This window comes from Copadichromis virginalis, linkage group LG3, assembly GCF_057382275.1.
Source record: "Copadichromis virginalis isolate Kocher_CV1m ecotype Utaka linkage group LG3, C_Virginalis_male_GT1.1, whole genome shotgun sequence".
Lineage (NCBI taxonomy): Eukaryota > Metazoa > Chordata > Actinopteri > Cichliformes > Cichlidae > Copadichromis > Copadichromis virginalis.
Window position 1 is genome coordinate 1,429,664 of NC_140620.1, and position 16,454 is coordinate 1,446,117.

A 16,454-nucleotide genomic window follows, 5' to 3' on the forward strand; every position below is an offset into this window, starting at 1 on the left:
TACATGAGCAGCTTTCTATGGATCCAGTGTGACTGTGATGAGTCCTGATGAAGTGAACAGAGTGAAGATTTGTGTAGAAGCAGGAAGTGTGATCAGCTGCACTCACCACTGTTGCTGAGAGGAACCTGATGGACTCCAGTGAATCTTCTTTTAGAGACAAACAGGACTCGACTGCAGCTCTGCTGCTGCTCTCTCACACTTTCACTTCTGCAAAATGACGTTGGGCTTCTTGTTTTTCAGCTGTTGCTCCGCCTCTTCCTGCCTCTCCCTTTACAGGAATCAGCCGGTCTGTACTCAGTGACTGTGTGCAGCGGGTGGAGGAGTGAGGAGTGGTGTGTGGGTTCACACAGTAATGACGGCCTCAGGTGATCAGGAGAAACTCACCTGGATTTCCTTTTTCCACAGCAGACTGAGAGCTTCAGGTGGACCCTGAAGGAGGTCTCAGACACAGGTGGTAAAAGTACACACAGTGTGTACTGAAGTAGAAGTACTACTGTTAAAAATACTCCAAGTACTAATTCAACTTCTTTACTCAAGTAAAAGTAAAAAGTAGTGGCTGTGAAATGAGAGTAAAAAGAGCTGATTGAAGAACATTTCTAACACGTGTTTATACAAAGCTAACTGCTGTGGTTTGGAGTAGAGATTCCTGAGTTTACCAGGTGCACCTGAAGGCAGCACAATTTAAACCGTAAATAATGATGTAGGTGCGCAAATCCTTTTCAAGCGTCACAGCATCAAATGAGCCGGCTTACGTTTGTTGCACTTCTACACCAAGTTTTACGCTCGCGTTTCTTCGTTGCTGATTTTTGTTCCACAAACCAAAAGAAAAAAGATTCAACCTTTAATATATTTTCATGTGTGTTTCAAGCACTGTGACATATCACACACACACACATGCTGAGTGTGTCACTGATAAAGCTGTGACACAGCAGCTCACTCAGTCCAGTCCAGGTAACAGACTCACCTGTTAGCAGCAGCTCTGCCCTCACAGAGCTCAGCTGCTTATTTCAGTCAGCAGGAAACATTAATATTATGGACTACAGCCGTCTGTCAGGGCCGTTCAAGGACACAACGTCACACACAGGTTTAAACTGTTAGACTCATGAATACCCACAACGTTCGATGCACATTTCTCTTTAACAGGAGCAAACGGCCTGATCAGATAATATAAGAACTCATAAAAGCTCATTTATGTAAATCTCTGCTTGGACCAGTGAAACAGTCTCACACTGATTAAACACCATCACTACTTCAGTAATGACAGAGGGGCGTAGGCGTGCTCGTGGGACAGCTTCCTCCAGCTGTGGAAACCAGATGTGGAAGCAGACTCCCTGATGTTGCAGTCCAACACCAGTGTGAGCAGAGAGGACTCAGCTGCTGGGCGGAGCTTATCTTCCTGTCCTGTTCAAATCCAGCATGAAACTCTTCTTATGTTCCCTCTTCAGTCTGATCCTGTCTAACAAACATCACTGTTCACCTCCTCCTCCCTCTGTGACTCCTTCATGTCCACTTTACTCCTCAGTAAGTCTCCACAGCTCCAAGCCAGCTCTGCATTCAGAGTTAGTCCACGTTCTCACCTCCATCTTCAACCTTTCCTCAGCCAGAGTGTTGTGTCTGTGCTTCCACAGGCCCCGCTGGTTTACAAACTTGTTCCTGTTAACGGAAACAAGACGAACAGCTTTTACTTGCTAGCAAGGGAGGACCGCTCGGTGTGTCAGGAAAGCACTGAATCCACCCACAGACGACCTTTTACTGAACACAGTTACAGTACACACAAGCACCACCCATTGTAAACCCGCTATGGTCAACAAACATAAGGCCCTATGTGTGTGTGTGTGTTTGGGGTGCGTTTGTGTGACCTCCTGCCCACAAAAGGATGATAAAGCAGGAAGCTTACTAAGCAGCAAACAGAGCCCTCACATAGATGTGCCTATAACAAAACACTGCAGCCTCCCCACCAACAAACTGGCTGGAGAGGTGGTCAGAGACAAAGGAACGTCTTTGATCAGGCTGCTTGAACCAAGACTTACAAACTTAAGTAACACAATGACAACATTTAACAATTTGACTCCCACACAGAGCACTATCCCCACATGCTTCAAGACCACAACCATCATGCCCCTCCCCAAGAAAAGCCCAGCCACTAAACGCCTGCAGACCAGTCGCACTGACTCCCATCATTGCAAAGTGCTTTGAGAGAGTGGTGCTGGCCTACATCCAGAGCAACATCCCAGACACTCTGGACCCCCTGCAGTCTGCCTACCGGCCCAATAGGTCCACGTCAGACGCCATCGCTGCTGCCCCTCACTACTCCCTCTCCCACCTGGAAAACAAAGACCTCAGGGTGCTTTTTGTTGATTATAGCTCCGCCTTCAATACAGTCATCCCTCACAAACTCATTCCCAAGATCCTCAGCAGCTTCTACAGCTGCACTGTGGAGAGCACACTGACCAGCTGCATCACTGCATGGTACGGCAGCACTACTGCTATGGACCAAACGCCTGCAGAGAAGATGATCAGGACCCCGCTGCCCTCTGCATCCACCATCGCAGAGTCCAGAGGAGAGCTGCCTCCATCCTCAAAGACCCCACATCCCCCCAACACGGCTGTTCACACTTCTACCCTCAGAACGAAGGTTCAGAAGTTCAAAATCCAGAACATCCAGACTCAACAACTCCTTCTTCCCACTGCTGTCAGACTCTTGGACAGCTGACCTGTTTTAACAGTAATGTTTGCACATCAGGTCATCTTTCATATCAAGCTCACAGCTCCTTTGCACATACATCTACCTCACACTTACATTTAGTCTCCACTCATTTATTCATAGTATTTGTATTTTATCTTGTTCTATTTGTATTTATTAGCCTGCATCTGTGTGTGGACAGCACAGAGATCCACATCTGAAACCATCAACAGTCACATGTAGATCTGCTTCATCTTCAGCTTTGTGTTTCGTTTTTGTCTGATCTTCTCTGAAGCTTCCTGACAGTCAGCAGCTTTGACCTTTGACCCACATGAAGCTAACATGTGACACAGAGTCAGGACGCTCCGTGGAGATCCATCAGCACAGCAGAAACACGCTCGGGGTCATCATCTTTAGAAACTTCCTGTGGATCCTACAGTCTGAGATCCAGAGCTGTCACTAGGATGGTTCAGTCATTTCTCATCAGCTACAATTAGAACTCAGAGCTGAGCAAATATAATCAATCACATGCTGTAGAAACATAGAAGTTTCTATCCTTCAGAAAACATCTGACAAAAAGATCTAAAAGTGTGTGAAGAGCAACACTTGTTGTTCTCTAAATGTTTGGCCACAGCTGTAGAAAACACTGTGAGTGTTGGTCAGTAATTACATTTAATTTAATTTCTCTTTGTGCAGGTGAACACTGTCCAATCTTCTATCTAAATGACTGCTTTGTCTTTAAAAAGGTGAAGAGCCTGAGGCCGGTGACCTTTCCCCGAGTACATCCTCACAGCGGCTCACAGGACCAGGCCTCACTCCTGTCCTGCCAGAGGAGAAGCTTCAGAGTGTCCGTGCAGTTCAACCACACCTGTCATATTCAGTACGGCGTTCATGCAGGTTGCTACCCGACAGTTACAGCATGTAGTAATACAGTCCCACTGCCTGTTCAGCATATGCAAACATATGATGAGTTCAAGCATGTGATGACAAAGGCCTCCCACTGTGGGCATTTCATCATGTTTAGGAGCCTCATCCAGCCACACATCTGATCAGTGGAGTATTAGTAACACAGAAAACTAAAGAGGACACATGTTACTTTTATCTTTATTTATTTTATACATTTGTCATTGTTAGACATGAGGTTCACTGAAATCATTAGTTTTGTCAGATTTCTCTCCCTCTTCCATGTGACTGTGTCAGCTCGTCAGCATCTGTTTGGGACGAGAATGCACCAGGAAGTAATGAAAAGTACCATTAAAAGCAGGAGAGGTTCTTATATTACAGAAGAAGAGATTATTTAAAAAACTATCTCAATGCCATCAATGATTTATGGCACTGAGATAGTCCCGTTCTACCTTTAAATACTCGAGAAACAACAAGTAGGCCTGCAGTGCGAGAGCGAAGAGACCTGAACACTGAACAGAATCAGAATACTTTATTAATCCCTTGACTACGTCATGATCCACCTGATCGCTCCGTACAGACAGAGGCTGAAGCTCTCCAAACCTGTCATGAGGACTAAAAAGCTGTGGAGCAACAAGTTGCTGGAGGACCTTGGCACATGTTTACAGATGAGGATGAGTTCATGGACGCTGTCACCTCCTATATCCACTTCTGCGAGGACAGCATCGTGCCATCACGCACCAGGGTGAGTTATAACAGTGACAAACCCTGGTTTACTCTTAAACTCAAACAGCTGTGGCTGGAAAAGAGACAGGGACAGAGAGGCCAAGTACAGGTTCAGTAAAGAAGTGGACATTGCTAAACACCAGCACTCTGACAAGATGCAGCAGCAGATCTCAGAGAACGACTCTGCCGACAACTTCTTCTTGGCCAACACCGTCAACGACTTTTACTGCCCTTTTTATGAGCCATCAAGCAGCCTTCATACCTCCACCAGCCCCAACAATAGAGACACCTCTGACACTAATTTTTGATTAAAGTGTTGTCTTGCAGTATGTTTCGCACTAAGTACCACAGCAATTCCCTAATGTTGTAAATCTGCTCAATGTTTGGCAATAAAACCCTTTTCTGATTCTGATCTCGAAGGAAATTATGTAACAGCTGTTGACAGAGGAAGATCAAAGCTTCTTTAAACTGTGTGAACCTCAAAAAGCTAGCAGAGGGTCTGCTCTTCATCCACCAGCTCCTCTTCACCATGTTTTACCACCAGAGGAATTTGGGTTTTTATTTTTTCCTTTCTGTGGAACTCGTCAGACGTCCTGTAGGAGCAGACAGAGGAGCATCAGATGTATCCAGTCTGGTCTCATATTGACACACATGTAACATCACATGGTCCAGTTTCACAAAGAGAAGTGAAAAATCAGCTGCATGGGAGATGTTTGGTAAATTTCATGTTTTTTAGGGTGCTGAATCCAAAAGTTATGTCAATTTCTCTCCATCATGTACAGTGTTTTTGCAAAACATGAGGAGTTTCCATCAAAAACAGCAACGATAAAATAAAGGACCCATATTTTATTACAATTAACTATGTATCATTGTTCTGCGATTCCTCAACTCCTGCTATGAACAAAATAAACCTGTTGAGACATGATCATTGCTCATCTGATCATCCTTACACTTTCTATTTTTATGTCTCTTGAGTCTCTATCTTAGAAATACTTGAATTAATGTAAGAAATCATTATTGGATATGGTTTTCTGACTCAAATATAGAACAGCAGATTTCAGCTTGAAAAAACTTTATTACACTAAAAACATGAGTTTTGCCAGACAACCTGATGAGATGGCATTTTTAAATACTTTTTCCCAGTTTCAGTGAGAAAAAATCTATAAGAAACAGTAAATCAGTCCAGCAGTACTGGAGGAGGTCCAGAGGTGCACAAGGAGGCCACCTTAAAGATCTGACACATTTAAATCAGGTCTGGTTTTATTTCCATCATCCTTTAAGGAAGGTTTGGATTTGTTATGTCACTGTGATATTCACATCATGTCAGTCACCTCCACACTGAACACTTCACACCAGCTTTAACAACAGACAAAGAACAAGAGGAACAGAGAGAAGGAGGGAGGAAGAGGACATGATTCAGAGGAAGGACAAAGGAGAAGGGAAGGGACAAAATGCATAGAATTAAGGCCGCAGTTAGCCTGCGACTTTTGCATCCCCCAATTTTGGGGCAGGAATTGGCCGGGGTTTAGTAGTCTGTTGGGGCATTACGTGGGGATGCGCGTACTGCCCCAGGGGTGGAGAGTGGGTCATGCCATTCAAGGCAGCATTTTTGCAGAAGAAAGCTCTCTGTGGGGAGCCATTGCTCCCCACTCCTAACTTTTCACTCCCATTTGTCCTGCAGACTTCGAGGGCTAGGGGCCGTTTCGTCCCAGCCAGTGCTCTATATTAGCCTTTCTCTCACATATGTAGCATGAGAGAAGGTATAACACTGTAGAAAAGGAGTGCCTGGCTATTCAGTGGGTGGTGCCGGGGAGACAGGTAAGGCCACAGGTGGAGGCATTTAGACTTCTCACAGTCTCTTCTTTTTATAGTGAAGCAAGAGAATATACAGTGGGGCAAAAAAGGTTCTGTGTTATTGTTTGCCATCAGTCTGACTGTGGCATATTCAGTGTTGTGTTATCAGGGGTTCTTCCAAAAGTGCAGTATTCATTCCTTGGTTCTGTCCGTGTTGAGGATGAGGTGAAGAAGCTTCTGTGATGAAAAGAAACTCAAAGAAGTCCAGACGCTTTTCTCTCCAAGCTCCTCAGACTACTGACGCTTGTTTCTCTCTTTGTAAAAATGAAATTTAAAGTGAATTTTGAATCAAATGTTTCTCTTCTTTCTCCCTCAGAGTGCAGACATGTCTGCTGCCAGCAATCTGCGATCTGAAGATCAGTTTCTGTGCTCCATCTGTCTGGATGTGTTCACTGATCCAGTCTCTACACCATGTGGACACAACTTCTGCAAAACCTGCATCAGTCAGCACTGGGACATGAGTCAGAGCTGTCAGTGTCCCATGTGTAAAGAGACTTTCTACACTCGACCTCAGCTGAGGGTCAACACCTTCATCTCTGAGATGGTTGCTCAGTTCAGACGTGAAGCTCAGCAGAAAGCCAGCAGCAGCAGCTCAGAGCAACAAGCTGCCAAACCAGGAGAAGTTCCCTGTGGACTTTTTGGTCGACTCCTTTGCTGTCTTTTACTTACTTACTTAATTAATTAAGAACTAATTTGTGCTGTGTGTGTGTGTGTGTGTGTGTGTGTGTGTGTGTGTGTGTGTGTGTGTGTGTGTGTGTGTGTGTGTGTGTGTGTGTGTGTGTGTGCTGTCATTCACTTGCAGGTGTTTGTACCATTAAGCTGTAATAACAAGAACAATAAATAAGAGATTAGGAACAATATTGAATCTATATATATATAATATAATAAATAATATATATAATTATATATATTATATATAACAATAAAAAATGCTATGATTCACATAAATAAAAATAAAATGTATGATGGATGAAACCTTATCAAGGCTCTCAGCGCCTCCTTTGTTCTTGTTGTAGTCCTGGATCATCAGAGGCTTCCTGTCCTCTGTGGTGCTGACAGCGGCGTCTTTGTGTAGGACGACAAGATGTCAGGATGACATTTCTATTCTTCTTGGGAACTTATGACACAAGAGTGTGTGTGTCAGTGAAAGCACATTTGGATGAGAGTCCTTCCTCTGGTTGATACCAGCTGAGGGGGAAGTTCAGGCTTGTTCTTCCTCACTGTCCCTACCATGGTGAGCTTTCTTTTCAGCAGCTCCTGACCACCTGTCTCCTGAAGCACCGTGCACTTGTGGATTACCAGCTTCTGCAGTCTTTTCCTCAACACTAACCCTCATATAGTGTGAATGATGTTGTGAAGCTGGTTAGGGTTTAGAATGTACGTGGTTAATGATGTGCTTTTGAACACACCATGTGTGAAATAGTCCCATGTGACCCCGTGGGGAGCTGTTTATCTTGTGCCTTGTTTCTCTCCTGTTCCCACCTGTGTTTTTCCCTCTGAAGAACTGGTAACCAGTGTGAAACGTCAGGGATGCTCGATCAGACCAGTGAGAGCAAACAAACCCAGCCCTCCCAGCTTATGGTTTAATCTTTATTGGGGGAGAAAACTTTTTAAGCCCTAATTTTGACAGGGAGTAGAGTCTTTGAAGCCTTTTCTGGATCCTCAGAGGGGATGAAGGAGGCAGAGGAGGAAGCAGAGATCGGTCTGTGTTTCATTGTAAGATAGAGACCTGGACCATTCTGGGAATGACAGCCGACTTTGGCCCATCGGTGGAGGATCTCATGAAGAGAGACGGCAGGGAGAAGGACAGTGTTTCATCGATAACAGCTCCAACACCTACAGTGTATATAATATATACATCAAAGTATATTTGCTATACTTAATGTATATAACATCATGTTCTTCTGTCCCCTTCACAGTGCAGGAGCGTGTCAGGATAGATTTCACTGCGTGTTGTATTTGTATAACTGTGCATGTGACAAATAAAGAAACTTGACTCTAATCAGCACAAACGAGGCTCTGACACATGGATTGTTTTTATAGTTGATCTAAAAGGATTAACCCCAAAATGTGAAAACAAGACCATCAACAGGCAAGACAGAGCTGACAATGTTACTGATGACTGTCTGTAAATAAAGGGTGAGTGGAAACTAAAACTGGGGTTGGGAAACTTGCTGTGATCACTAACAGCTGCACGAGTTCTGGAGTCACCAATAAAACAAAAAGTATAAAAAAGGTTTAGCAAGCTCAGCATTACATAGATAAGGGATTAGGTGGGGATACTTTCAATGCAAACCCAGGATGAGAGCACGAGGTGAGGCAGAGGAGGAGCAGGGAAGTGATGAAGGAGGACCAGAAGGATTCTTCTGTATCTTTGGGTTTGCAGCAATAAGCAGGTGGATTTTTAATGTGTCTAACTGTTTGCACAGTTTCCGTGCTGTTATTCTTTAGCTTTGGGGCCGTTTTATAATAGTTTTGTCTGAGGTGTTTAAGCTTCTATTTGTTCATCCACAATATTGTTTAGCTGATTCTATACGAGCTCGTTCCAGTTCTTTCAGTCAGTCTGTTGCTTCTCTCCCGATCATTTTCCCTGTTCCTCATAAATCCCAAGGGTGGGGCCCGTGGGTCCATGTTAGAGTCTGGACACATTTCCACCCTGAAAAGAAGAAATGACATTCAGTTACCTTTGTGTGCAGCAGAAATGCCTCCTGGGTGCACTGGAGATAGAAAAGCACATTCCTCACTTATTTTAAAGCTAATGCATTCAACAGCATTTCTATAAAATCAGACCTGATTTTTATTCCATCATATTAAGCCCATCTCTCAGCATAAACATTACTGTCATGGGTTACTTTGATAACTCCAAACTACAGGAGGTCAGAGGTCGTTAGAAGCTCCCTGGCTGTGCAGAGGCAGGAGGCGAGCTGTAGGAAACCCTTTGACGGCTGATGAGGAATTGTAAATGCTTTTTGCTGGAAGACGGCAGCTCGTGAAAGGCAGATGTGCAATGCTTTTGTGCTGCACGACCATCGTTGAACATCTATAATCCAGTTTTAAGATCCCTTTTTGTCAGGTGTGACTGCACTTAAAGAGGCCTGGAGGCCTTTTCAGAGGCGTCTCTCTTCGTGCATGAGAGACAAAGGTGCCACCCTGCCTGCTGGCTTTGTTATCTTCACACCTCGGTTCATATGATTAGGTAGAGGATGATTAGGGGTCCATGACCCTCTTGGGGACTCTCCCATATGGCTAAATGTGGGACTCTCCATCAGCAGCTCCTTACACTATGCTGAGCTGGATGACTGAGAACCGACATACTTCCAGGTGAATGTAACGCTACGGAGAAACTACAGCGAGAGTAAACCTGCTAACTTTGGTGTTTTTTCAAGTATCGGGTAATTTTATATGTGACTTTTTCTATCAGGTGAACAAACTGTGCATGCATATTCACGCTAAAGTTAAATGCAGAGAAAGCGCAGAGTCTCTGCTTTCAGAAACAATTGGATTAGGTTCAATTGAGCGAACGGTTCAAACGTTACAGTGATTTAAAAACAATTTGCAAAAACCTGTTGGATTGTGAGTTTCAGGCATTAAATGCAATTCTACATCCGGACACTAGAGGGCGCAGAGCGCGATGGTGGTACCGAGCAGTGTTTTGGGGCGCAGAAGAAGAATTTCACAGAAAGAACTTCCTGTTGTGAAGCTAACGCCAGCACAGCATGTGTGTCGTTTGTGTTCACGGTTTAAAGAAGATTATTGTGTTTTCGTCTACTTGTTACCCAGGCTGACAGCAGCTTCACTGCCTCAGGTTAGTAAACACGCATTACAATGACCGTGCACGGCGCACCTCACAGTACAGGATGTTGTTCGGTCATTCGCACATCTCGGTAAAGGATGCGGGTCATTGTGTGTACACTGTGGCTTTAGGCTGCAGGTTGATGGATGCTAATGCTAGCGACTTGGCTAATGCAGAATACAGTGGAGCCCCGACTTACGAAAAGTTCAAGTTACGAAGGCACTGAACGGCAATACTTCTGCCCGTGTTACGGCAAAATGCCCGCGTAACGAAATCCGCTGGCTCTGATTGGCTGAGCCTTCAATGCCCACAATGCCTTCCAAATCATGTGACAACCCCTTGGCTTCCGTACTTGCTGTCACTACCCGATCCGTACCGGAAACCCGATCGGTACCCCGCATGCGCAAATCTTACGTCACTTCCTCTCTTTGCCAACATTGCGACATTCAATATATTTGAATGATACGGTTAGCGCCCAGTTAGCTCCTAGCATTTCTCAGCAGCTTTGCCTCCTTTTCGACTACCAGGACATTTAAACAATGAATAATCCGTATCCGCAACAAATTTTTGCTTTTCTCCTCAACAGAAAGCGTTCCCCGATTGAACAACAGCGCCGTAAAATAAGAAGAATGGTGCCTAATGACAGAGTTAATAATACAGACTTTATAATATGTCACGTGAAGATTCAGCAGCCAGATGAAGTGTTTACTGGCAATTGACAGTGATAGCAGCCATTATCATCACTTTTCCAACAATCCTCTCCACACAGACAAGCATAAACACACTCGATTATCACTAAATCAAATTTAACACACGTTTGTAATGACGCTAATTCAGTTTACAATAGGGTTCATTCGCTCAGTCAGCAGGTGGCGGTATCCTCGTACACTGGGGAGTACACTGCCATTAAAGGAACAGAAGAAGAAGAAAACCCCTGCACATGCGCGGTACGGATCGGGTAGAACCGATTTGTACGGTCTGACTTTGCACATGCGCAGTAAGGATCGGGAGTCCCGATCCGTCACTATCTTTTAATTTTTTTATTTTTGTCTACATTATATTAAATGTTTCATTAGCGGAAACATGTTAAGAGATACTTGTTATTCTTAACATCTTAACAGATACTCTGACCTGTAACTATCGTAAAATGCTTCGACCGGAAGTAGACACCTTTCGCGCATGCGGGGTACCGATCGGGTTTCCGGTACGGATCGGGTAGTGACACCTGCGCTTCGCTGTTCCACTTGAACCACGCAGCTAGCAAAATGAAGCGTAAAGTAGGGCTGGGTATCGTCACTGATTTCTAGAATCGATTCAATTCCGATTCACAAGGTCCCGAATCGATTCGATTTAGTTCGATTCGATTTAAATCTGGGAAATTTTGACAGTCAGAAATATAATTCAGATCAGTACATTTACATATTTTTGTATCAATAAAAAGGAAGCTGACACACGCAAGACTTTATCACAGGTGTGAGCGTCACAGCAGATGCCTTTGTGTCAAAGTAGCTGAGGATAAAACACAGAAAAACATGAAGGTGATTTTCCTGGCCTGGGATTTTATAAAAATATTCTGCAGTACATCAAAAACGAAAGAAAACCATTAATCAACATATGAACATTACCTCTGACGTTACAGCGGTTTTATTAGAGACACGGTTAAGCGTTTTGCATTTTGAATAATTTTAAAAAGTTTAAATTTGTTCAGTATTGAACGGCAGAAATGAGGTTTTCATTTCGGAAGAATGTAAAAGGGAAAAAACAGCGGCCGACAGCGCTGTAAGCAACAGTAGACTTGTGCGTAACAAGCAAGCGAATAATGAAGAAAGGGAAACTGTTCCTGAAGTATAGAGAGAGAGAGAGAGCTGCGCATCGCGATGGAAGCAAAACAGTAAAAGTGAATTCATGACGATGTTTATGTGAAGCGTTTGGATCTTCTTTTGCTGCTGGTTCGGTCAATATTGTTTGGAGAGAGATCAAACTAACAGCTTTAGAATCAGCGCATAAAGGGCGTGAACACAAAGCGCCGACCCGCCGACAGATCAGAATCAGCGAGCTGTCGGCTTTCAGCCCCGACCGTAAGAAAGGCGCCATCTAACTGATTCTGATCCGCGGGTCGCGCTGTGTGTTTAAGTCTATGTGCAGAGTCCCTGTACCTGCTCTCATTTACTGTTTGGTGGTTGTTGAAATTTTGTGAGATGTCACCTGAGATTCTGGCATTTCGGGCAAAATAAATTTATATTAAAAAATCGATTCAGGATTTTAATGAATCGATTTTACGTTATCCAAGCCAGAATCGATTTTAATCGATGAATCGATTATAAAAACCCAGCCCTAGCGTAAAGTACTCTCGATGAAAACAAAGAGAGAAATTATTGATAAATATGAGCGAGGTGTGAAACTTAGTGCTATTGCACGCGAGTATGGCCGAAATCCTTCGACCATAGGAACAATTCTAAAACAAAAAGAAGTCATCAAAGCAGGTAAACCTTCAAAGGGCACCACCATCATGTCCAAAAGGAGGACCCCCATACACGACGAGATGGAAAGGCTTCTCCTTGTTTGGATTAAAGACAAGGGAGAGACTGGCAATACCCCCACAGAGACTGTCATTTGCGAGAAGACGTCCTCAATTTATAATGATTTAGTAAGTAAGGCAGCTTCCGATGAGCAGCCAACGGCATCGACGTCCTCGCAGGAGGCACCCCTAACCTCCCCAGAGTTCAGGGCATCGCATGGGTGGTTTTATCGGTTCAAGAAGGGGACTGGCAACCACTCCGTTGTGCGTCACGGCGAGGCAGCAAGTTCCAATCACACGGCTGCCGAAGAATTTGTTAAAAAATTTGAGGAACTTATAAATCAAGAAGGCTACATCCCCCAGCAGGTATTCAACTGTGACGAGACTGGCCTCTTCTGGAAAAAGATGCCGCGGCGTACGTACATCACCGCGGAGGAAATAAAGATGCCAGGCCACAAGCCCATGAAGGACCGTCTCACCCTCGCCCTGTGTGCTAATGCCAGTGGGACTGTAAGGTCAAGCCACTCCTAGTGTACCACTCAGAAAATCTGCGTGCCTTCAAGAAACACAAAATTTTAAAGGAGAGGCTCGAGGTTATGTGGAGGTCCAACCCCAAGGCCTGGGTGACCCGACAGTTCTTTGTCGAATGGGTCAACTTGGTTTTTGGCCCTGCTGTCAAGAAGTTCCTTGAGGAGAACGAGCTCCCCATGAAGTGCCCTCTGATCATCGATAATGCCCCCGCCCACCCCTCTGGCCTCGAGGACGATATCCTGGAGGAGTTCTCGTTCATCAAGGTTCTCTACCTCCCTCCCAACACGACCCCTCTCCTCCAGCCCATGGACCAGCAAGTGACCTCTAATTTAAAGAGACTGTACACGAAACACATGTTCAAACGGTGTTCGGACATAACAGAGAGTACGCAGCTCAGCCTCAGGGAGTTTTGGAAATATCATTTCGACATCGTTGCATGCCTCAAGTTGATTTCTTTGGCATGGCGGGAGGTGAGTCGTCGAATGCTAAATTCTGCTTGGAGGAAGCTGTGGCCTGATGCTGTTGCCCCTCGAGATTTTGAAGGCTTTGAGGGGGAACCTCAACCTGAAGTCAAGGTTGAGGAGATCGTAAATCTCGGCACCGCCCTGGGACTGCAGGTTGACGAGGAGGATATAAACGACCTTGTGCATGAACATCGAGAGGAGCTGTCAACGGCAGAGCTGCAAGAGTTGGAGGCGATGCTGCACTCATCAGTACAGCAACAATTCAGAGAGGAGGAGGCCGTCATACCATCGGCCGATATCAAGGACAATCACCCTGAAAAGAACTTTACCGCTCATGCTATAGAGCATTTTGGTGACGTCTGCCTCTCCCACTTCAGATCCATTTTGAAAAGTAGACAGAGACAGACGTCGTTGGATAGATTTTTCACAAAGAGGCCAGCAACAAGTCAACCTTCAGGTGAAAGTGTGCCTTAGAGGGCGAAAAGCGATGAAAGTAGCAGTAGTGATTAGTTCAAAAACATAAAAATGCACAAAAATGTAAAAATAAATGATAAAATAGATTTTTTTTTTAAATTATCTAAGTTTAAAAAAGTTTTAGTTTTAATGTTTAGAACGTCATGTACGTGCAGCATATGTATGCATGCATACAGCTGACACATATATACACTTATTCCTCTAATTTTGAGTTATTGGTAATGTTTTACCCAAATGCGATACTTCTTAAAATACAAGCAGACATTACAAAGAAAGCTGAAGTGTTACTAATTGTGTAAAAATGTCTGAATTGTTTTTTGTTGCCTTTCTTTTTTACTTGTAGTGTTTTAGATGTCAGGGCTGTTGGTGGATTAAAACTTTTTGTTAATAAAAATAATGTTCTCTCTGGTCTTTAATGTGCACTTCAGTGTCTGTTGCACTACCTCCTGATGTTTAAAGCCTGATTAATCTTTGAATTAAAAAATCAACAACTTTACACCTTAATGTTATGCCAGTTTCCCCCGTGGTGGTGCTGTATGTATGCATGCATACGTATGCTTTCTTCAGCCTCCACCACCTCCGCCACCAAGAACTCCGTCTCCAGCCAGCATCTAAGCACTCAAAAGGCGCGATGGCTGCTTCGATTTACGAAAAACCGTCGGGAACAGATTAATTTCGTAAGTCGGGGTTCCACTGCAGTGTGTTGCTGTGACATTTGTGAGGTTCCCTCAGACACACTCCGCCAGTCTTGTTGCTGTTAACAACAAAATATTAAAAAATCCACCATCTGTTCCACCGTCACCAGTTAATCTGGAACACCGGGTGATTTAACGCTACTCTGTGTTCATACTTGGAAGTATTAGCATGTTATTGACTTGGATACTATATTGTTTTAAGCCTTTGTGAATGTTTGTTCATTTTAAAGTGAAAACGCCATCTGCTTTTGGCACAAAACTATCGAATTTGCAGCTTCAGTTAGGTGGGATGGTTTGTCAGACATCACTGTAACATCATCCTACAGTAGGACCGTTTGTCAAACAGTGGTTACATGATGTCTGGAGACTTTCTGGTTCAGTTTTGTTTGTTTAGCAACTTCTGCTCATTTACGTAACTGCTGTTTTAGTCATGGCTTGTTTTCTTTGCGTTTGCTGGTTGTAGAAATGGTTTCTATGAAGCGTTTCTTTTAGCTGAACGAACTGCTCGTGTGCGTGCATGTTTTATACATGTGCTAAAGTTAAATGTCTTTGTGCAGAACATTGTGTGCTTTGGAGAAACAGCAGAGGATCAACAAAGGTTCAGTTTTAAAGTAGGTACTGCTCTGTGTCCAGTGTAGCGACATAGCTAGCTTTGCATCATACCGAGACACGCTACTGGTGCTATAAAGTGATGTGCAGAGTTTGTCTCTCTCTTTGTATTTGCAGTCCAAACAACATGGAGAAAAACATTGTGTACTGCCTGCTGTGCAACAAGCCCCAGCTGTTCATTTGGAATCACCTGAGCGGAGTGTGCCTGAAACACGGCACAGCACAGGAGAGGGAGCAAGAAGCTTCCAGAGCTAAAGCCTCCCAGAAGCTGTTTTCCAGGGAAGGTCGACTCTGGAGCTTCTCGGAGCTGCAGGAGTTTTGCAAGGACGCAACATCTTGCACCAAACTCTGCAGTCGTCTTCAGAGTCGTGGCTTTATCATCACAGACACTCCCCAAACCTGCCCAACACAGAGGTCTGATGAGCTTGTTGCCACTCTGGCCAGTCCAGCTGTGGCTCCGGTTGACTCGATCCATCCCTGATGGAGTCTCCCATAAATCCTTTGGCTGGACATTTGACTTGTCTTTATTTTTCCTTTGTTTGATGCTTTGCTTTTGTTGTGTCTGACCTTTTCTGATTAAAAGGAAATTGAGCTCACAGGACACCATGTTGCCTCAGCTGATGCAGTCCTCTTTGCAATAATGTTTATTTCCAAAGGAATTTCTAGAAATTCAGAACAGTAAAATTCACAGAATGAATTAGAAGATAACTCTGATGTAGTTAAACTAAAATCCTCTGTGGGGGTTAGTATATAAACTCTTAACACCTAGTTAGCATGAATAAGTGTTGAATGATCAACTCCAGACAGATTTGGTATTTAACACTAAGTCAGAGTTAACGTTCCAACTCTCCAATAAGAGTTAAATTAACTTATAAAGACACTTTAAAAGAGCTGAAATCAAATCTGACAGTCTTCATTTGGACATGTTGGATTTGCTGTGTGGTAAGGCACCTGGGCCAGATGGCTTTCTGACTTTACAAAACCTTCCCAGAAGAAAGAATAATTCCACTTATTAACATGTATGTAGAAGCATATCACACGGAGGCTCTCCACCCACTGTGAGACAGGCAGTGAGTACTGAGAAACCTGCTAAACCTGCAGAACACTCATCATTTAGAGTCTGACGGGGGTTGACACTAAAATACTTTAAATGTTTAGCATGAAGATCAGAGCCTTGGATCCCACATTTGATTCGCTTTGTACC

General features: G+C 44.0%; 1 long non-coding RNA gene across 1 annotated transcript; it reads left to right on the forward strand.

Annotated features, from left to right (window-relative positions):
• Positions 1–9,806: 9,806 nt before the first annotated feature.
• LOC146712225 (uncharacterized) lies at positions 9,807–15,851 on the forward strand. Its single transcript, XR_014919005.1, has 3 exons — positions 9,807–9,971; positions 15,199–15,252; positions 15,368–15,851. It is a non-coding gene; the product is annotated as an uncharacterized LOC146712225 (long non-coding RNA).
• The last annotated feature ends 603 nt before the right edge of the window (positions 15,852–16,454 follow it).